Source organism: Hirundo rustica, chromosome 6, assembly GCF_015227805.2.
Source record: "Hirundo rustica isolate bHirRus1 chromosome 6, bHirRus1.pri.v3, whole genome shotgun sequence".
NCBI lineage: Eukaryota > Metazoa > Chordata > Aves > Passeriformes > Hirundinidae > Hirundo > Hirundo rustica.
The window spans coordinates 9353687-9363106 of NC_053455.1; the positions used below are offsets into that span (position 1 = coordinate 9353687).

At 38.5% G+C, this 9420-nt stretch overlaps 1 long non-coding RNA gene across 2 annotated transcripts; it reads left to right on the forward strand.

Annotated features, from left to right (window-relative positions):
• Positions 1-3796: 3796 nt before the first annotated feature.
• Positions 3797-5892, forward strand: LOC120754550 (uncharacterized). 2 transcript variants are annotated; one of them, XR_005701469.2, is made up of 4 exons: positions 3797-3867; positions 4509-4572; positions 5131-5288; positions 5377-5892. It is a non-coding gene; the product is annotated as an uncharacterized LOC120754550 (long non-coding RNA). The 2 variants fall into 2 exon arrangements; XR_005701470.2 differs by having other exon boundaries at positions 3813-3969.
• The last annotated feature ends 3528 nt before the right edge of the window (positions 5893-9420 follow it).

Consider the following 9420-nt stretch of genomic DNA (forward strand, 5'->3'; position numbering starts at 1 on the left):
CACTCAATTCCATCTTGACAGTAACAATAGAGTCAGCTGAGTCTAAACACTGGTTGGTGAAATCCAGGCATGTGGCTTGCAGGATGCTGGTACTGATCTGTGGGGAGATAAAAGTGACCCAGCCACACAGGCTTTGGTGTGTCAGCACCTGTGCAAATTGAAACCTGTGCAATTAGCACAGCTGAAGCCTTTCCACATCACAGCTGCTCACTCCTGCGCAGTGTCTGTTCCTGGCCTGGTTTCAAGTAGGAGTTCAAGGCAGGGTTGGATGGGGCCCTGGGCAACCTGGTCAAATGGGCGGCATCCCTACTGTGACAGGGGGGTTGAAATGAGAGTATCTTTAAAATCTCTTCCAACCCAAACCATTCTAAGTTTCTGTGCTGCTCCCAAAGTTAGGCTGGAAAGTGCACAGCGCCAGGAGCATTTGCACTGACCAGCCATGGGCGCAACAACGTACCCCAGACAGGTGAAATGAAAGCAACTCCCCATGCCTTGATGTAAGAAGAGGCAGATACACCTATCCTGATCACCTGGCACATTGCAACCCTTTTCATGCCTTCAGTCACCCCTCTCCAGATTCACCTGGAAGGGAGGAGCTCATCTGTTCCAATTTAGACACCTGAAAGGCAGTTGATTCTCTAAGAGATGAGAGTTTATTCCTGTAGTGATTCATTCCATCCTGAAATAAGTTCAGGGCTTTCATTTATTCCTCAGCCCTCCATCCCCTCAGATCTGTGTCTGCTCAGAGCACACAAAAGCTCCTGCTGGGCACAGGTGTTCACAATCCCTCAGGGGGAATCAGGAAAGGGCTGGTGCTTGCTCAGGTTCTATCTCAGCGTGGGTCAAGATGTGCCTGGGGCTTGGGAATTGCTTCTGCATTAGTCACAAAAGTCAAATCCCAAAAGAGAAGGAATATGACATCCTCTGGTGGTGCCTTCATCTTGGCAGGTAAATTAGACAAGTGTGGATCAGTTTGGACCCACAAAACTTGGATAGGAAAGGGTAGGAATACCCAAAACTATATTACCTTTGCAGTGATTCCCCAGAAAAACAGCAAAGGGAGAGCACAGTTGGTATTTTTGTTCCTTTCCCTATGGGAATTCCTTATCATGAATCAGAAGCAGCGGCAGTCAATCCAATGCTGTTTTTTTCTTATAATTAACATTTTACAATATGTCCCAGCATGAGTTATTCTTTTTCAGTGTTAACTGTAACACACTTCACATACAGGCAGCAGTGACACCTGTTTCTTTGCTGATAATTTTTCCAGATACAAGAATAAATTGATCCATTCAGGGCATTTCAGTGGTACACTGGCAGCACCAACATTATGTGCTTTATGGATAATATTTCTACAAAGAAAAGCTTAGTGTGTTTGAGTTGCATTCTCTTTGTCTAGTACTTGGGCATGTGAGTCAGGTATACATGACTTTTGTGGTTCAAAGTAGAAAAATCCTCATTAAATTACACATGTAATGGCCTCACAAAGTATGTGAGTAATAGACATGAAACCTGTTCAGATATGTTGGCTCAATGATTTTTTTTCCCTACAGCATGCATTGCCCTGTCTCAAAATGATTTATTCAAAATATCCATTAATTCAGAGAAAAGAATCTCACATGGAATGATAAGTAAAAAGCTTTAGGTCCCACTGGTACTAATAAAGCCAAAGCACAAAGAAGCAAAGTTTGCATTACCTATACGGCCAACCATCATCACGGAGTGAAAGAAGTTCAAGGAACAAAAGCTTGATCCAAAACCTTACGTCCCTGTTCACAACCATTCTATTGGATGTTTGCTTACCTTACCTTCACAGCTAAATAAGGACTGGAAATCAGCAGAAACTCAGATGCTCATTGTACAAATCAACTCACGCTCAGGTGAATTCCCTATTGCTTAAATCTCTGGAAAGAGCAAACCATGCTACCAAAGACAGAGGAGGACTCCAGCAAAGCTTTGACCCTCATCTCTTATGAATGAAAGCAGTGGGTGGATGTAAGAGAGAGCTTATCCTGCACTCTGTTTATCTTTTTCATTGTGAAAGGTGTGACACAACTACTCAGCAAGCACAATGAAGACTAAAACCAGAATTCTCATTCAGCAGTCTCAAAATTGTAGCACAATCAGGGTCCAATTTTATGATCATCTCACCAGCAAAGCACAGCAAGAAAATCTGAATTTGCAAGCAGTCAGGGCAGCAGACTGGGATGCTTTATATTCCTAAGCAGTATCCAAACATAAAGAGAGTAGCACAGATAAGCACACACAGACAGAACAACAGTGAGCTCTATTTTCTTCCGAGTAGCTCCAAGTACTGAGCAAGGCAAAGTGATATTTTGTGTTTGGGCTACATGTTTTAGTGCATGGGTACTGAACCACAAAATTACCTGATTGAATGGGGAATTAAATCAATACAACCTTTTGCATTTAAACTTATAAGTTTACTATTTACCTGCAAATTCATTATTTGCTCAGACATTGCAAGACACAGTGAGAGCAGCGGTAGCAACCTTTCAAAATGATGGCACCAAAGAATTCAAAGCCTGAAATGGAATGAAAGAAATAAAGAGAAACTCCCATCCTAGATGGGCTGAAATCTTTGATTCCTTGTTTCAGCATATAAAACAGATTGTGTCAAAAGAAAGAATGAAGAACAATTAGCCTTTCCTATGCAGGCACCAGAATACATAAATACAGCACAGTTTTATGGGTGCTTACTCCCTCTCCACAGTGATTTGTGTTATGGAACCACTGCAATTATGTAAATAAAAGAAGAAAATTAAGATAAAAAATTCTAAGCTCTCTAAGGTGAGTTAAACGTTCCATGCATTTACACAGGGTTTTGTTTGGTTTTTATTAGGGCTTTTCTAGCTTTCAAGCAATACTAATACCATATATTTACTTTCTCTCAATTTAGCAGAACCATAGTTCTCAAAAATGATCATCACAATTTGCAAAGGAAACAAAATCTCATAGTGCACAATTCATACTAAAATTAAAGTGACAACACATATTCCAAACTCTCTTCTATGCCGTAGTGTTGGTACTGCTTATTTACAAGCATTTCTGTATTCAGTGTCATCTTCAACAATGAAATGTACCCATATATACTCCACAATACCTAAGAATAATTTGCTCTTCTTTTTCCAAAAGACCATTTGTTTGAATCCAGTCTGTTTGCTAAGTTCAGCTCACAGCAGGCATGCCCTAGACACACCCAAGAGAAACTTGTCATATATGATTAACTACACCAACTACACCTTCACAGCTATGACCAGGTTCTCCTAAAATCTGTACATTTTTGAAAAACTTGTTTTGTGATCAGTATCTAAAGTTTGTAACTCAGTTTCCACCCAAATCAACTACCCATACAGCACAACCTTCTCATGTGTGGCAGCATGTCTCCTCCTTGCTTGAAGGAGTAGATTTCACCGTTACAAACTGTGCTTTCCACTTGAAAATTCATTCAACCGGAGCTGAATGACTTTTCAAATGTGAAACAAAACTCATTTAGAAAATGGGCAGATTTCCAGATGAACTGTCAGGAGGTGACAAGAATGTGTGTGACACAGAAGTACAACCTCCACTCTGCAGAGGAGCAAAACTCTCTGAACCCCTCCAAGGAGTTACTATATTCATCAGATCTCACCAGTGAAGTGTAAAACAGACCAATTGTTATCAATTTGCTTACAATCCTTGTTGCTAATAGAACCACTTTTAGCTGCAAATCGTTTTGCAATTATTTTGTCACCATAAAGCCTTGCATATATCCCCCTTCTTTTGCTAAAGAGAAGGGACTGAGTCACTCCAAATGTGATGACGGCAGAATTTGTCTCTTTTCTAAACGAGAAGATTTCTACCTCCCAGGTGATTCCTCTTTCCAAACAAAGAATCTGACATGCATTTTGTTGCAAGGGAGTTATATATATTACTATTAATGTTATGAAAATAACTGTGCATCAGAGCCTGGTAAGTTTAGCTGAAAACAGTCAATAAATTATTTAGTTCACAAAATGTCATTATGTGTGGGGTTTACTTAATTGAATAGAATAATTTATGGTAAAACCTAGAAAAAAGATCAATGCAGATGGCTTGTGAGAATGATTGAGTTTCAGTGAAAGCAATTTGATTTTTATCCTTCATTATAATAATGTTAAAGGGAAAGCATCAACTTTGGTAAAAATCAATATTTGATGAGTGCCTAGGCCATGAATTTTAACTAGAGGTAGAACTGAGGTAGGAATAGGTGTAAATAATTAATAACTTCCATACCCTGAACAAATAACTGTTTTGTTTTTGAACAAATGCTTATTATCCAGAGATCCTTCTGATCTCATAAAAAATAATTTAGTAATGAATGTTTGGGTTTTAAAATTCTTTTTTTCAATTTGACAAGGGATCCTTAAAACATTCTTGAAATGTATTTAATCAAGGGTTTTTACAGCAAACATCTTACTTTTCTGAGTGAAATAACACATTCCTCATTTTTCCTGTTCTCTTTACACTAGAAGAATATTTTCCACTTTGCCGTCAACAGCTATGCTGGCTAGAGAGAGAATGAATAAAAAAAAGGTACATACTTCATGAAAAAATAAAATTGTAAATCAAATTTTTACACAACCTTGTACATGGACTTGCAGCTGTTATTGTTGTGCTATAAAAGCAACCTGTAAAATCTGTTTGAGGAGCAACCATACTGTGAAACACTAGCCATGATTTTTTTTTATTTATGGGTTTGTTTTAAAAGAACACATGATTGAATTGATGAGAATGTATGTGAATGTATGTGTATATCCTTATTTTTGCTGTGTAAAATATTTACCCCTCAACAAGACACTAAACAAAAAAATCTCAGATTTTTCTAATGAACACTTTTTATCACTGGAGCTTCCAAGAAGACACTGCCTGGAGTCACACTCAGTCCCCTTCTCCCAGTATGTTGGGAAACCCCCTCTCCCACTGGCACTGCACAGAACTTCTGCACCTACATGGATTCACCTGCACAGTTTGTAGTTTGTGTGAATTAAGGGCTCATCATGGTGAGCAAGTACACAAGTACCTTCAAAAAGTAGAAAAATGCCTAATTAATCCCTATTGGCGATGTAAGTCTTTTCTATTTCTTTTTGAAAGAGACAGAGGTGCTGGGCAGAAACTGAGGACCCAGCTGTTGCCTGAAGGGGAGAGAGATTCTCATGTGGCACCACAAGCAACACACACCTCTACACTCATGAAACAGTGACAAAAAACAACTCAGACTGGCAGCTGGTGGAAAGAAGACCTCTAAGAAGGTAACACCATGTTCAAACAGAATTGAATTCCAACCGTGATTGGCTTACTGAATTTACAGAAGTTGCCTTTTTGCTTTTTTTTTTATAGCAGCCAACACTGCTTGGCAGATCCTATGTGTGTGTGTAATTTCAAGGGTCACGTGCCATTGATATTCATTAGACTCATGGCATTCCATTCCATTGGATCCAGGGCTAGAGGCTATCATGAAGAAAACAGACATCCTTCAACAGCATTCCAGCAAAATAACAATTTGCTTGACCTACGGATTCAACAAGTCACTGATTCTTTTCTTTTTTTCCATTACATCTTTGGTTCAGGTTGAAAGCCCTGACTACATTTTCCAAAATGTCATATCAACATCAATTTGTGGAACAGATTATGGAATGTAAAAATACTGGGAGATAACAAAAGATGGAAACCCTACACTTAGAAATTAAGTTGGGGGGGCGTATTGCTGTCTTTGCAGCAGAGTTTATGTTAGAAACTGCTATTTAATGTACTTTGGAAATGTCTACAGTCAGCCTGTTGAAGTTTCCTCTTATCACAGAGAAACATCCCATACGTGGGCTTGAAAGGCAGCATTCCTCACAGCAGGGATTATAAGTTAGAATAATAAAGCAACTTCCTGCAAGGCTTGTGAATCCTCTGTTCCACGCTCTGCGCCTTATGGATATCATCTGCTTTCAACATTTACTTTTAACATACGATTCCTTTCAGCGTTCATTTCTCAGCTCAGATTTCCTTGCCATTTGTCGAATGATCCAATGTGGGATTAATGCAGGTACCACAACATTTAGAAGTGTAAATCATTCAGGCACAGGTCTTACTATGCAGGCAAATGACACAGGTAACAGCTGGGATAAACCCTGTATTTTGTCCCCTGTTAATTTTCTTTGTTTATTCCTAGCATCCTCCTAGCTGTGAGCAGGGTCACTCTATTCAAAGCAGCTTTTTCTCGTGCTGAACAGTTTCTCTGCAGGCCACTGGTTGAGGAAAGGCGCAAACCCCTGGCAAGGTAATTCCATCAGCCAAAGCATGCACTCATTTGCATGAGCTTATGCTCCAAGCCACTCCACAAAAATCAATTCACACCTCTGTTACTCACCATAGAGTCACATCAAGAAGTGAGAAAAATAAAGTGAGGGAAAAATGTGGCTAAAATTCATCCCTGGATTTATACTTCTTTATTCAGGCCAGATCCAAAGTCCATTCCTTTTTAATGGCATTGAACAGAATAAAGGGGTAGGCAATAGATGCATTACTATTTGCCTGATTTAGCCCAAGTCAGGGCACCAGAATACTTCTTTTATTTTTTTATCTTTATATAAAGCTGATTGCATCATCTAACCAGCACAGAATAATCCTGAAGTGTGGAGGGAAGGAGTGTATTTTGGAACTGTAAACATTCTAGCATTTATGCTTATTTTGGAAAGATCAAAGCTCAGCAAATTCAGAGGATCCTCTGCCTCCCCTCTCATCTGCCTGACGTACATCTTACCTAGAGCCTTACAATGTGGAGTTCTCCTTCCACAGGTCCAAGCCTGTGGGGAGTCAGGAGCAGAGCTGTGCCCCTACTCACACAGCACTTCAACTTTGTTCTCTTACAAAAAAAATAAGTAGGAAATATCAGCTGGGTCGAACAGCCTGAAGAAACCTACCTAGGTAATTTCCTTGCTCCTTCATGATTTTAACAACCTCTGTAAATATTTTGTCATTAAAGACAGTTACACCAATTTTAATGCCACTCTAAAAAAATATTAAAAAGGTCTGTCTTGAATAATTTTCCTCCAGAAGAATCCCAAGGCAGCAGAATATTGATCTCACAGATTTGTAATGCTTCACCTCTGAGTGGCACAAGCAGAGCCACACAATTTTATTCATTTGAAACATAAAATTTAGTCATTCCTCTGTCCTGGAAATATTCAGGCTGCCTGAAATACCTAGCATTGAGTACAGCCATGAGCAGAAAAGTAAACAAGCTCAGAAAGCAATGTGCTTTCTCATTAGGGCTTGAGATACCTGTCTCTGAGTTTACCCTTTGATACTTTGTGATACAGCACTGCAAAATTTAGGTATATGCTCTAAAATAATTACCTGAAGTAAACTTATACCAAGGCCATTTTCTGGCCTGGGATGCTTGAGAGCTGTGTAACCCATTCATCACCAGTCCAGAGCCAGGTACAGGTCAGACAGGGCAGAGCATTCACCTGCTGAATGCCCTGCCTTGGGCTGGCTTGCAAAGCCCAAAACACAAATCACATGGCGGGAAAAAAGATCGCTTCTCAAGATTTTGTACCAGCAAAATACAAGTCTGAAAGCTGTGAACATGTTGAGCCTGAATTTATTGTTAGAGAAATGAGCAGAGCTAAAATTTCAGCTGTAGTGAACCTCCTTATGGCATTAAACACATCTAACTGCTCTCATACGTGCATACCTGCAATCACTCTGAGCATATAACATGTTTCATCCATGCCAATCACCCCAGTACATGTGCCAATCACACAAATATCCAGGTTTCTTAGCTAATGAAAAGAGATTAGAAACTCTCTGTTCTTCCTAAGAAAGAAAAGGAAAAAAAACCACCAAAATATATTTATAATTTTACTTTGAGAATAAATCTAGAAAACAAAATGTTTTTTCAGTTTATCTTTTCCTTAGCAACTGAGATGAGACAAGGCTCACTTTGCCACAATTAGCACAAAAGATAGCTTCTCCTGCAAGGGAGTCAAAGAACTGTGTGTTTCTCTATCTTGTTGCACAACGACAATGCTGATCATGAAGTGTACAGTATTTTAACAGGAGGTCATGGATTATAAACAATGTATAAGTTTCATAAGCAGGTTTTCAGCTCAGTCTTCCTCTACTGGAAGCTGTACTTCACCATATCCCATTGCAACCTTCCAGGAGACTGAAGAGTAAAAGAAGTTCTTAATTCATACCAAAGTCAGAATTTCCTGTTGTGATCAGAAAAATTAGATCTCAATGCAGATATTCAAAAACACTTATTCAAGCCAAGGAAGAATCTTACAGGCTGTAGTTGAGTTTCTTTATGGAAAGAATCCTCCAATAAGCATTTCTCTTTTATTGTATTGACCATAGAAGAAAACCTAAGACAGGAAGTCCTAGACAACATTGACTTTTACAAGTACATTGTCAATTCCACAGACGCAGGATATCTGAAATCTCCATTATTACCCACATAGTTTTAGAAATATGTCCAAAACAAAATTTTTCAATCTGTTGTCCAACACACATTTTGGTACTGGCTTGGTGTGCCACTATTAATTAACTTACCACCCTGTTTGGAAGTCCTCCAAGCAATCTGAAATGGGTCTACAAATTCTGATCTGCTTAAGTCTGCAAACCTGGAGTCTCAAAAGGATTTAACTGGTATGATTTTAATAATCTTATTAATAACCCATGATGAATTTATGCCCATTAATCCAGAAGTTGCAGGAAGTACAATTAAAAATTCTGAGTATATGATACAACCTGAATTTATTATTTAAGCTCACATTCCAATCACTGGCCACAGTATAAATTGTGCAACATGAAAAATACATCATAAACAGCTTTTAAAATTCAAATATCCAGGGGAAAAAAAACCCTCAGAAAAAGCCTCAGGAGATAGTTTATAGTACAAATAAAACTCTTGCAAATCACTGATGTTTTCTATTAAACATCAAAGCTTATTCAGTGTATAATTTCTAATTTTTACATTAAAGTTTGCATAGATTTCTTACTAAGAAATTTTTTAAGGAAATGGCATAACCTCACTCTTCCCCCAATTTTTCTCCTTCGTGGTGATTTTAAAAATGGTTTAATATTCCTAATTGATGATAGAAGGGTACACTGCCTTTTTTTTCTCCTTTTTTTTATTTTGTTTTGTTTTATCAATTTCATAAAATATTCCTTCCAACTAACCTAGAAAAAAGTCTTGGCATGTCTCAAGAAATAGTCTAAATCATAGATCTTGTAAGAGTAATGCCACACTTCACCTCAAGCAATGCCACATGCAAAAGTGGACATCTGATTGACAACCATATTAATTTTTAATGCCAGTATTTTCAGTTTTAGCTCTTGCACGAGACATTTTGATTATAATATACTGTTGAGTAAAGGCACTTGTCA